The following is a 10,944-nucleotide window of genomic DNA, read 5'->3' on the forward strand; positions in this document are numbered from 1 at the left end:
CAAGTGTATTATTTATTTTCATAACATCACAGAGACACTTACAGTTTTACTGGTACAGACAGCTTTCTTAACAGTGCATAAATAGTTTAAATAAATTTCAAATCATGAAATGTTGATAATACGAGTTCTAGCGCATAAATAATTAATAAACAGTTAAGATTCTGTAAAAGGCAAGACAGCTTGAGGAAAACTGATTTGATTGATTGCTTGACTGACTGACTGACTGACTGACTGACGGACTCGTAGTTACCATGCTAGCTTACGGAACGTCAGTGTTTTGTTTTATTTAGGTGCCCGTTTGCGCCTGAAATATTGTACAGAGGAGCACCTGAGGTCTACCTCCACCAGTTATGTTGGAAAGTCGTCATATGACCCATACTGTGTTGGTGCGACATTGAACCCAATCAAAAATAAGACATTATATGTTCATACTTTCACCAAATTTATAATTCAATTTATTCTTTCTTATAAAATTTCATTGACAGAATAACACTCACGCAAACCATTAGATACGTGCTGAAAGATTCACGAATGTCTTGATGATGTTTTAATCAAGGATATCGTTCAGTTACATAACATTTAGAAGTAAAACGTCTTAAATATGACATATGACATTTCATGCCTTTGTTATCAATGTTTTTGAGCTTTATTAATTTAATTCGCCAAAGCTTTTAAGAAATAAGAACTGGTTTAAATATGGTATATTTTATCTTCATTGTAATAACATTCGATACGATGTAATGAAATTCAGTAAAATTATTATGATATCACTGTCCATGCACTTCTCTTATAATAACTATATAGTGTCAGAATACTTTGAAAACACACGGGTTACATAACGGTCACGGACAAACTAATAAATTATATTGTCTTCTAGAATTACTGACTATAGCAATCTACGTGAAACCTGGAGTGCTTTACAAATTGATATCAAAGTTCGCTGCGTATAAAACTGTGAATTGAAGATAGATTTCTACCATCGCAACATGAAACAGACAAATGGCAAAGGTTAAGACTCATTTTGCACTCGTAAGCAACTTCTTTGTCTGCGCACCAAAAGATGTACATTTAAAGCTGTCTGCAGTAAAGAGATCAGATATTAACTTCCGGAATATTATAGATACAGTTGTCTAAATCATCAAACATTCATAACGATTTGATATGATTTGATGAAAAATATTTTATGTCTGGAGCTTTCACTTTCTGATTGATTATTGCAACTAATACGTGTGTAAGCTATTGTACCATGTATCATTAATATATTTCATTCAATGATTATTTTGGTACATAATTATAAATTTATCATAAAATTTCAGGTTATAGAATAGAATTATAGGACATAAATTATCTTCAGAACATACATAATTATGTACAACGACAAATACCAATCAAACAGAATGACATTTTTAACTTTACATACAATAAAATGTGTGAATCAAGTCAAGTTGTCAAAAGTGGCAATAGCTTTGACGCAGATAGAAATTTTCATATGCCAATTATTCAAAGTTCAAATTCATGCAATCCATCAGGTCTAAGAATATAGTTATGATTTGAAAGCTCGTTTGATACTCACTGATTTTTATTTAGAATCATTCAACAAAAGACTTGGAGAAATCATTTCTAATACTTTGACTTCCATTCTAATTCTGTTTTTAACTAATGCTATTTTTGTACCCATTTATGTATATAGTAAACTTAAAGTTTAACATGTTTATATATTCTGATAACTAAAAAGTGGTTGAACTTGGCGACTATCAGTTCGGTTCATTACGTGGAATGATAAACAACAATCCTTTATTTATTTCTATCAAAAGCTAAGTATTATAGATAAATAGATGATTATATGAACCGTTCGGATGTTATTTAGCTATCAGTAGTGCTGAAGCTTTTATACACGTTTACATGTTTGCAATGTTCTTGTGTGACTGAATGTCAATTAATCGTGCTGTTGGGGAGTGGAGAGCTTTCTTACTTAGGATTTTTTTTCCATTTGGAGATTAAATTCTTAAGAAGTAGAACGTATTAAATAACTTAAGAGGTTCCCGCTATCAAAATAAAATCGAAAGGTATTTAGTTGGGGGAGACAAGATCTCCTTCAAGGACATCTCGAAAATATAAAAGTCGCATAGTAAAACTTACTTAGAAAGGTTATCTTTGTTGTTTTGTATTTTAAAATGAAATTAACAACTTTAGAAACCAATCACTCTTCTGATTGTTTGGTATATATTGTTGACAGTTCTGTTTTTATGTGTTCTGAGGTAGTTTTGTTAGGTCAATCATAATAATATTTTTGTTTCACTTATGAATACATGTTATTAATGCCTGAACTAAGTGCGACATTCCTATATTTAAGAGAAAAAAACTCTTATCAGAAAAACAAAAAAACAAAATAAACAAACAAACAAACAAACACACAAAAAACTATAATTTTGTAATATTTAAATACTCACAATTTACGAGGAACCGTTAATGTATTAAATTGAAATTTAAAAAAATATTACTTTTATTATTTATTAAGCATTTCTGTATTGTTCAAAAAATAAAAAAAAATATCACGTGTAAAGGGTTACGTTTAACGACTTTATGCATATACATACTAATACATACTAACTATTATGTTAAATATTATAACAATAAGGTTTAAACACTTACTTTGTACACTAAATAACGTTAAAGGGACTCCACTGAGGTTTTTTGACATGATGAGACTGAAATATTTTTCCAGATAAATGAACCATTTGATGTACATTTAGACAATTAATCTTTGTTCATTCGCGCACTTCGCTTGTCCATAATTATTATTCAAATTGTGAAAAATGACCCTAAATGAAAATACTTTAAACTCGTTATATTCAAATCGGGCTTAAGAAAGCATAAAAATACGATTTTCAATTGATTTCTTTTGTATATTTCTTAACTATCTTTACAAATATTTCTATTTAAAGCTCATTAACGTAAGAAATTCAAATGTTATGTTTTTAGGTTTTAAAACTTCGGTGGAGTCCCCTTAAGATTAAGAACCAACATTTACTAACGATAAGGTTTAAAAACATAATTTTATCCTGTTGTAGTATACAATATTTATTCTAAAAGTTATAAAGAATTATTTTCTGACAATTGTTAAATTGAGATACAGTAGTCCATTCAGATTATGCTGGTTTTGTATGGGTACTTAAAAAGAATGTGTTGTTTGAAGATTTGTATTCTAATTATTTAGTATTGAAATCTAAAGGTTGAAAAGCTTCTTTGCGAAACCAGTATACAAGTTCACCAGGTTAGAGGTTAAGTACCAAATTTATTTGATTTAGCTTCAAAAACTAATTTAAAAGGGAGCGGTGACCTAGTGGTTAAGGTGTCTGCCTCTCAACCCAGGGATCTTGGGTTCCAGCCCTTAATCGGGTCACAACCTTGTAGCTTCATATGATACCAGTACTGATTGGTTCCAGGAAGCGGACTCGAAAGTGATTAATATAAGTTGCAAGAACTTGTTTCACAATCAAGCTTGAATAAATATGTTTAAACATAAACATAAACAAACTATAGCCACTCTTTGGTGCGCTACATGATTTATTAATACTCTTACGTTTTCTTATAATAAAATTGTAATTTACCTTCGAATCGACGAACAAATGGTCCAAGTGGGAGCATTCAGCAGGTGCGCGATGACGTAGTATCCTACCATTGTATTGGATTTTACATATAATGCTTCACAGTTTGTTTTTGATATTCACCAAGTAAATTATCTCATCAGTTTCCGATTTCTCAATGATTTGTTGTTTGTCGAAGAATTCCGATTTCTTCTGCAGAAAAAAATGATTAATTTTTAACACTAGAAACAATTAGATTGAAAGGAGTTAATTTGCAAGTAAAATTTCAATCGTTACCATTTGAAACAAAAGAACAGAATAAAGGCGTCAAGTGATTTATTTCAATATTACATAAATGGGGCCACACATTAAACTCATGTTAGATGATATTCGTTCTATTATGGAATAAGGCTTACAAAGTGCTATGTAAAGATGAGGTTGAATACAGCATAAGCGAACTAATGAATGCCTTGACTAATGCACTGCAAGGCTATAAAATAAATGAGGGGAGTTAGTTCAGCACCTTTGTGACAGAAAATGTTTTACTTGACGTTTTTAAATGGTTGCTTGTGTTCATAATTTAGAAAAAACCGTACACCAAATGAGAAAAATTATTGATTATACTTGTCAAGTTCTTTACAGTACATTTTGATAACTCGAACAAATGCACAAAAATAAAAATGCAATGACTTGCAGTGACGATTTGTTTATTTTTCAAGAGTTATTATGTAAAGATATTCAATTTTTCTAAACACAGCGTTATGTCACAATTGTGTATGTTGTTAATAACGATATACTTTCGGCGGATGATAATAAGAGGACGTGTATAAAATAACTTTTCTTTTGTTGTATGGATTTTATAATTTAACGTAAATTAGAATAAAGTTTCAATCCGGCATTATAAAAAACATATCAAGACTTCACAGATCACATACTAGACAGAATGTTTATAAATTTTAAGGTATAAAATAATTTTAATTAATTATACACTGTGTGATAAAATGCAAGACGTTTTAGAAAATGAACAGAATTCAACCCAGGCATAGAATGAGGCATTTCAGATATCCGAATATGTACAGGTCTTAATTATCGTTATGTATTCTATTATAATAACAATCATAGCTGTTGGTGGAAACGGGATTGTTTGTTATTTAGTGTTTGCTTGTAAACGAATGCACACGGTGCCGAACTATTTTTTTGTAAACCTCGCCGTTAGTGATATAATCATGGCAGTGTTTTGTATTTCATTTACATTTATTGCCAATTTGATTCTTAATTATTGGCCATTTGGGGAGACAATGTGTCCTATTGTTCTATAGTTGTTGCTGTGTTTCTAAGTTCTTACACCCTTGTTGTCATGAGTATAGACAGATACATTGTGATTGTTCATCCATTCAAACCAAGAATAACACAAAAACAAACTGCGTTAACGATTCTTGGGTGATGTCGTTTACTAAACCGTTACCAACGATTTTGAAATCACGAGTGATTTACCATTCTTACACAAGTGGACAATGTCTAAAAACCTGGGAAAATAATACTAAACAGTATTCGTACGGATTGTCCTTAATGATTTTGCATTACTTTGGACCATTGATCATTCTATTATTCTCATTTTCTAACGTTGGATACAATATTTGGATAAAGAATATTCAAGGAACAGATAGAAACAAACGAAATCTTCAGTTGGCAACCGCTAAGAAAAAGGTGGGCATAAATTTGATCTTTTGGTTAATAAAACAACTTGTTCTATTGCCCAGTTGATTTTTTATTCAATTCTATAAATACCAAAGAGACTGATGTTTTGTAAAAAATAAGTTAAGGATTTTTTTTCTCAAACTTTTAATTAATCAGCAGAATAACACCACAGTCACTATAAATGAAACTCTTATACAAGGAAAAAAACGCATATATGTTTATCTAACGGAATATAATTTATGTATATTTATTATTATAGTTAGGAACTCCTCTGTCCAAAAGCCTAAAAAACATAAAATTTAGATTTCATTCATAGAATAGCTGGGACATTTTTTACGAACGATTTACATAAGATAATTATCATAAGTAAACCTACTGAGAAATAAAGTGATAATTGTACTTTTATGCTATTCCTAGTCCGATTTGAGTTAAAATCGTTGCAATGCTTTTCAATTTTGGATCATTTTTTTCAGTATAAGAATAAATATCCTGGAAAAACAGTATAAGCTAATGATCTGAGATTTTGTACACAGGTTTTTTGGTCTACACCTACATGCTCATCAAAATGAGCATTAATCTCCAGACCCGTCATGTGTAACAAATTCAGTTCAGTCCCTTTACAAAAATAAAGAAAAAACCAACAAAAACAAAAAAATACATACATACATGTAAATTGTTAATGATAAGTGTAAGGCATGTATCAATATGTTAATCTATAAAATGACTAGTATCAAGAAAAACAAGCACATTTTATGTTTATTTTTATTGTTAATATTTAAAAAAAACGAAAACAAAAGAACAACAACAAAAAAAACAACGAAACAAAAAACAACAACAAAAAAGCATGCATAATAAAAAAATTAAGATAATCATGCATATATGTGTATCTATTATGATAAATATTAAGAAAACTTTACACATTTATTAATATTTAGAACAACATGTATTTATGTATCATTTTAATGATAAGTATTATCTAAAATAAACCAAAAAAAAACCCATACATGCATGCATTATTATAATGATGAATGAGAAGAAAAAAAATACACACATGTATGTATGTCTATCATGATGAATATTAAGAATTTTTTACATGTTATTAAAAATTGAGAAAAACATGCATATGTGTATATTAATAAAGATTAGTATTAAAAAACATACATTAATGTATATATGTAATGTTAAGTATTACGTAAAACATGTAATTACATAAAACATTTTTAATGAAGTATTAAGAAAGTCTTGAACATATTGGTATTGATAATGATCAGATTAGAACAAAGGCAGCGCGTTTATAAGCATACATACATAATGATATGTATGTTCATACGACTGGTGCTAATATATGAAAAAGAAAAAGGACCTCAGTCGCTGTGTGTGTGTTATTTTTAATGTATTTTTCATGTGAAAATTTTAACATCATTTAATTCAATTCGATCTTAACATTTCATGCTTATTCCCTTATGCTTGGTCCACTTAACTTATAAAACATATTTCCTGGATGAAGAGGATTTTGAAAAATATTACAACACCCCTGTTTCTCTTCAATTACGCCAGTTTTTTGGAATGAAATGTCAATCAAGCTTCATTTAATTTTAATGTCTTAATGAAGGTTATGTTCATTAATGAGATTTTCGCTTCCTGTTGTTCGTTGAATCTTAAGAATATATTAAATCATCCTCCCCATAATCATAGTTGATTGGTATTCTACTTTAACCATCAAATATTTATGAATCATCGTTTTATGAATGCATCCCACGCTTGTCAGTTACTTCTGCAAGAGATTTTTCTTTTAAGTTCTGCCTGTTTAATCTTCATCATTTTTAAATTTACATTAAAAACATTCCTATTATTATCTTAACAATTTGAGATAAAAAGTAATATAAACTCAAAAGAGCGGAAAAAATTAAAGGCACAGAAGGTACAGAAACGATTTAATTTATTGAATTTTTATTGCAAACATGAGTATTATATCATTAAAAAATATTATTTAATAGTATTTTACCTAACTTGTTACCCGAGGAAAGGAGCTCTTATTATGGAATCATTTGCCACAAAAATGTAAACAAAGTAGTATTTTGTCTTCCATATAAAATACTTAATCACTAGTATGTTGCATAATGGGCCTTTAAATAAAGGAGATTGAATTCATTGTTACTACATGTATATATTTCTATATTTACTAAATCTATTGTAATAGCTGGGTGATTCGGTTTAAGGCGACAACAGACACTTTCCGCGGTACTATAATAAATATCATTTAAACCAACTTATTTTAGTAATAATTGTTATTTATTTAAATATTATGCATGAAATGTCTTTGATCTTCAATAAAAATTACATATTTAAAAAAATGCGTTTGAAAATAAATGATTTTGAACAACATTTCTATAATTTTTAATCGCCATGTCAATGTCATTTTTGAATTTTTTGTCATCAAACTTTGGGAATATAAACATAATTATAATATCTTGGGAAACTTTTCTCACATTTTTTCTATCCTTTCTGAAAAAATATTGCGTAATGTCAAACATTTTATGCCACCTTTTTCACTATACAAATTATGTAATTAAAGATAATTAAGTCACTCATTGAGCAAACACAAATCCCTGACACGGTATCCTCCGTTAATGAATTCCATTTCATGTGCTTTAAACCGAAAGTAAATTGGATGATAATTAGAAAAGTTATGTTCAAAGTAAGTCTGACTCGCATTAAATCATGTTCTCTCTCAACCCCTAAATTTCAAGCTAAATTATTGCATAACACACAAATATCACACTAAAGGGGGTCATAAAATGCAGTAACATACTCACGTAATATGTCACGTAACTATCGGTAAAATTTCAGACACACGGCAGGGGGAATTAAAACGCATTTAACGTTGTATGTTTGTGTTATCCTTAAATGGATATGAGTGAAATGCGTTACAACGTTTTTCAATTTTGTGTAATTTCTTAAATTTCTTAAATTTTAAAATTAATTTTCTTATTTTATAAAAATAGTCATTCTAGAAGACGGCGTGAGCTATGATCTGTATTTTTGCACAGAAGTTATTGGATTGAACCAACAATGACAAATGGATTATTAATCTCATAAATATATTTCCAGTCACATCATATAAACGCATCATTTAGGGATTAGAACAAAAATATTAAAACATAAATACTGAATTTGCAACACTTGAACACGTCTTAATTATGCACTGAAATTCATTTTTCATAAGAACCCACAGTGCTTCATTTGCACGATAAGAAACCGTGATGTGGATATGTATTCTAATATAAATATAATTTTTGTTCCAGATGATTAAGATGATGGTGACAGTTGTGATATTCTACGCTTTATGTTGGTTACAAAATGTACCACTTCATACCATAACCTTAGTTGGTGACAACAATACAACGATCTACAACAACAAATATATTCCTATACTACGGTTGGGTTTTCATTGGCTTTCAATGAGTAACAGTTGCTACAACCCAATAATTTACCTTTGGATGAGCCCTAAATTTCGAGCTGGCTTACGGATGGTTCTAAACAGCTGTTGTCAAAAGAAGCAGACGATATTGTCGTCTGACGAGGAAATTTACCAAAAGATACAAAAAGTCTTCCCGCGCTTGCGATATGAATTACAAATGGAGGAAAGTGTGAAAAATAACAATAGAACTCATAGATTGAAAATAAACTTTGAGGATTTGATGTCAAGAGAGAACATGCTTCCAGGCAGAAGTATTCATAGCGACACGTGACAATATATCTCCATATCCATTTAAATGCTACCACTACATGTAATTTAGAACAGCATCTATTAATATAAAATCAAACATAAATGCTCATTCAGTTTCAAACATGATAATATGTTAATTTTTCAAAACCTTTTTATTTTAATTTTTTAAATGATCTGATACAATAGCCAAACATTCAATCATTGGCCATTTAACTGAACTATCTTTTGCTTCTTGTGCATTTTCACATTTATTTAAGTAACTGTTTTATTGTATTCATAAGTTGTATAGAATTGAAAATCTCACTTTGTTTATATTTTACTACATAACTGACATATAAGTTCCAGTGGACGTTATTTAAACATTGTAAAGAGCATCTAACGGGCTCTTAATTTTGAAAATGATATAGTATTTAACGCATGCTTGCCTTTCTTAAAGTAAAAAACAATGTATACTTTTCCAGGGCCTTTTGCGCCTTATACAACAAGTTGTAGCGTTTTAATTAAATCGTCTTGCATTGGAGAATAAACGAGATTATTTCATTTAAGACATATACCGTCAGTTCGTGTTCTGCTTAGATGTATTCCACTTGGTATGCAACAGATCGTTTATACGATAATCCTTAAGTCTATAGATTTAAAGTTCTTTGAAACGGAAAATTTCTACTATAAAAAATTATTTAACTTGAACTAAAATATTTGTAGACAATTCTAAATTAAACTCCCTGAACCGACACTTTTATTGAACGAATTCATTCAAAACTTGAGATTTATTGTAATTATTTAATGTTCGTTAAATGTTTTCATTTATGGAAATTTGTTTAATAAATTGTTTTGATGCAATAATGTTTTATTGAACACTTTTAATTTCTATCTTCATCATGAATATGTATCAAAAACAAATAAAACAACGTTTTAATCTTTGCCTACGTGATTATAAAATATTTTGTGCAAACAAAACATCGTAATTAATTGCCCATTATTTCCCGAAAATGTATTTATTTATATTTCTCAAAAAGTTTTTATATTAAACTAATGCACTTTTTAAAGTGTCCAAAAAGTTACTCATTGACAGATGCCCACCTGTTGCTTTTTTTTGTATCAGTATAGTTATAGAGATTTTGTAAAGTAAGGTAAAATACTACTTTGTTTTAATTTTGCGTCTTTAATCACCAATAAAAAATCTTAAAATTTAGCGATACATTTTATGTAAAAACATCTTACCTTCTCTTAAACCATTATTCACTACGTAATCTCTACGTAATAGTCCAACATGGCCGACATTGAAAATGCATTGCAATTTTTCATAAATATACAGTGCTAACAATTAAATTCAGATGGATTTATGAGGCAAATCTATATATTAAGTGAGGATGCATCATAAACAATCGAACTATATACTTGAGTGTAAAATAAAGGAATTAACTATTTTGACAGAAGTCACGAAAACAGATTAAAAACACAGGATTCTACCACGGATAACATTCAGGGAAATGGATAACATTAAAGGAAAAGCTTCCAGAATCAAGAATGATTAAATTGCTGGCACAATACGTAGATTTAAGTTGATGTCCTGTATGTTTCATTGGGACGTCGCAATATTTACTGTGTTGTCGCCAGTAAAAGCTTCTCAAAACGAAAGTGAAAGTAGAAATAAACAATACTGAAATCCAGTGAAATCACTAAAAAAGGTAAAATTTCTAGGGCATTACAATATATGAGTATATATAATATTAAGAACATAATTTTATTTTAGGTCTGAAAATGTAATTGAGAGGAAAAAAATGAGAAAAATAAGGAACCTGGTTGTGATGTTAAGTTATTTGATTTACAAAGACAGCACAACAGAAAATATTTTTCATATCACTTAAAATTGAAATTTATTGACATGCGCTTAATATGTATTAATATGCTTTATTTCACACCGGTGGT

At 29.2% G+C, this 10,944-nt stretch overlaps 1 pseudogene; it reads left to right on the forward strand.

Annotated features, from left to right (window-relative positions):
• The first annotated feature begins 999 nt into the window (after positions 1-999).
• On the forward strand, positions 1,000-9,037 carry LOC132750792 (RYamide receptor-like; annotated as a pseudogene).
• The last annotated feature ends 1,907 nt before the right edge of the window (positions 9,038-10,944 follow it).

The sequence above is a fragment of the Ruditapes philippinarum genome, unplaced genomic scaffold (assembly GCF_026571515.1).
Source record: "Ruditapes philippinarum isolate M1 unplaced genomic scaffold, ASM2657151v2 ctg458_1_1_1_1, whole genome shotgun sequence".
NCBI classification, from domain to species: Eukaryota; Metazoa; Mollusca; class Bivalvia; order Venerida; family Veneridae; genus Ruditapes; species Ruditapes philippinarum.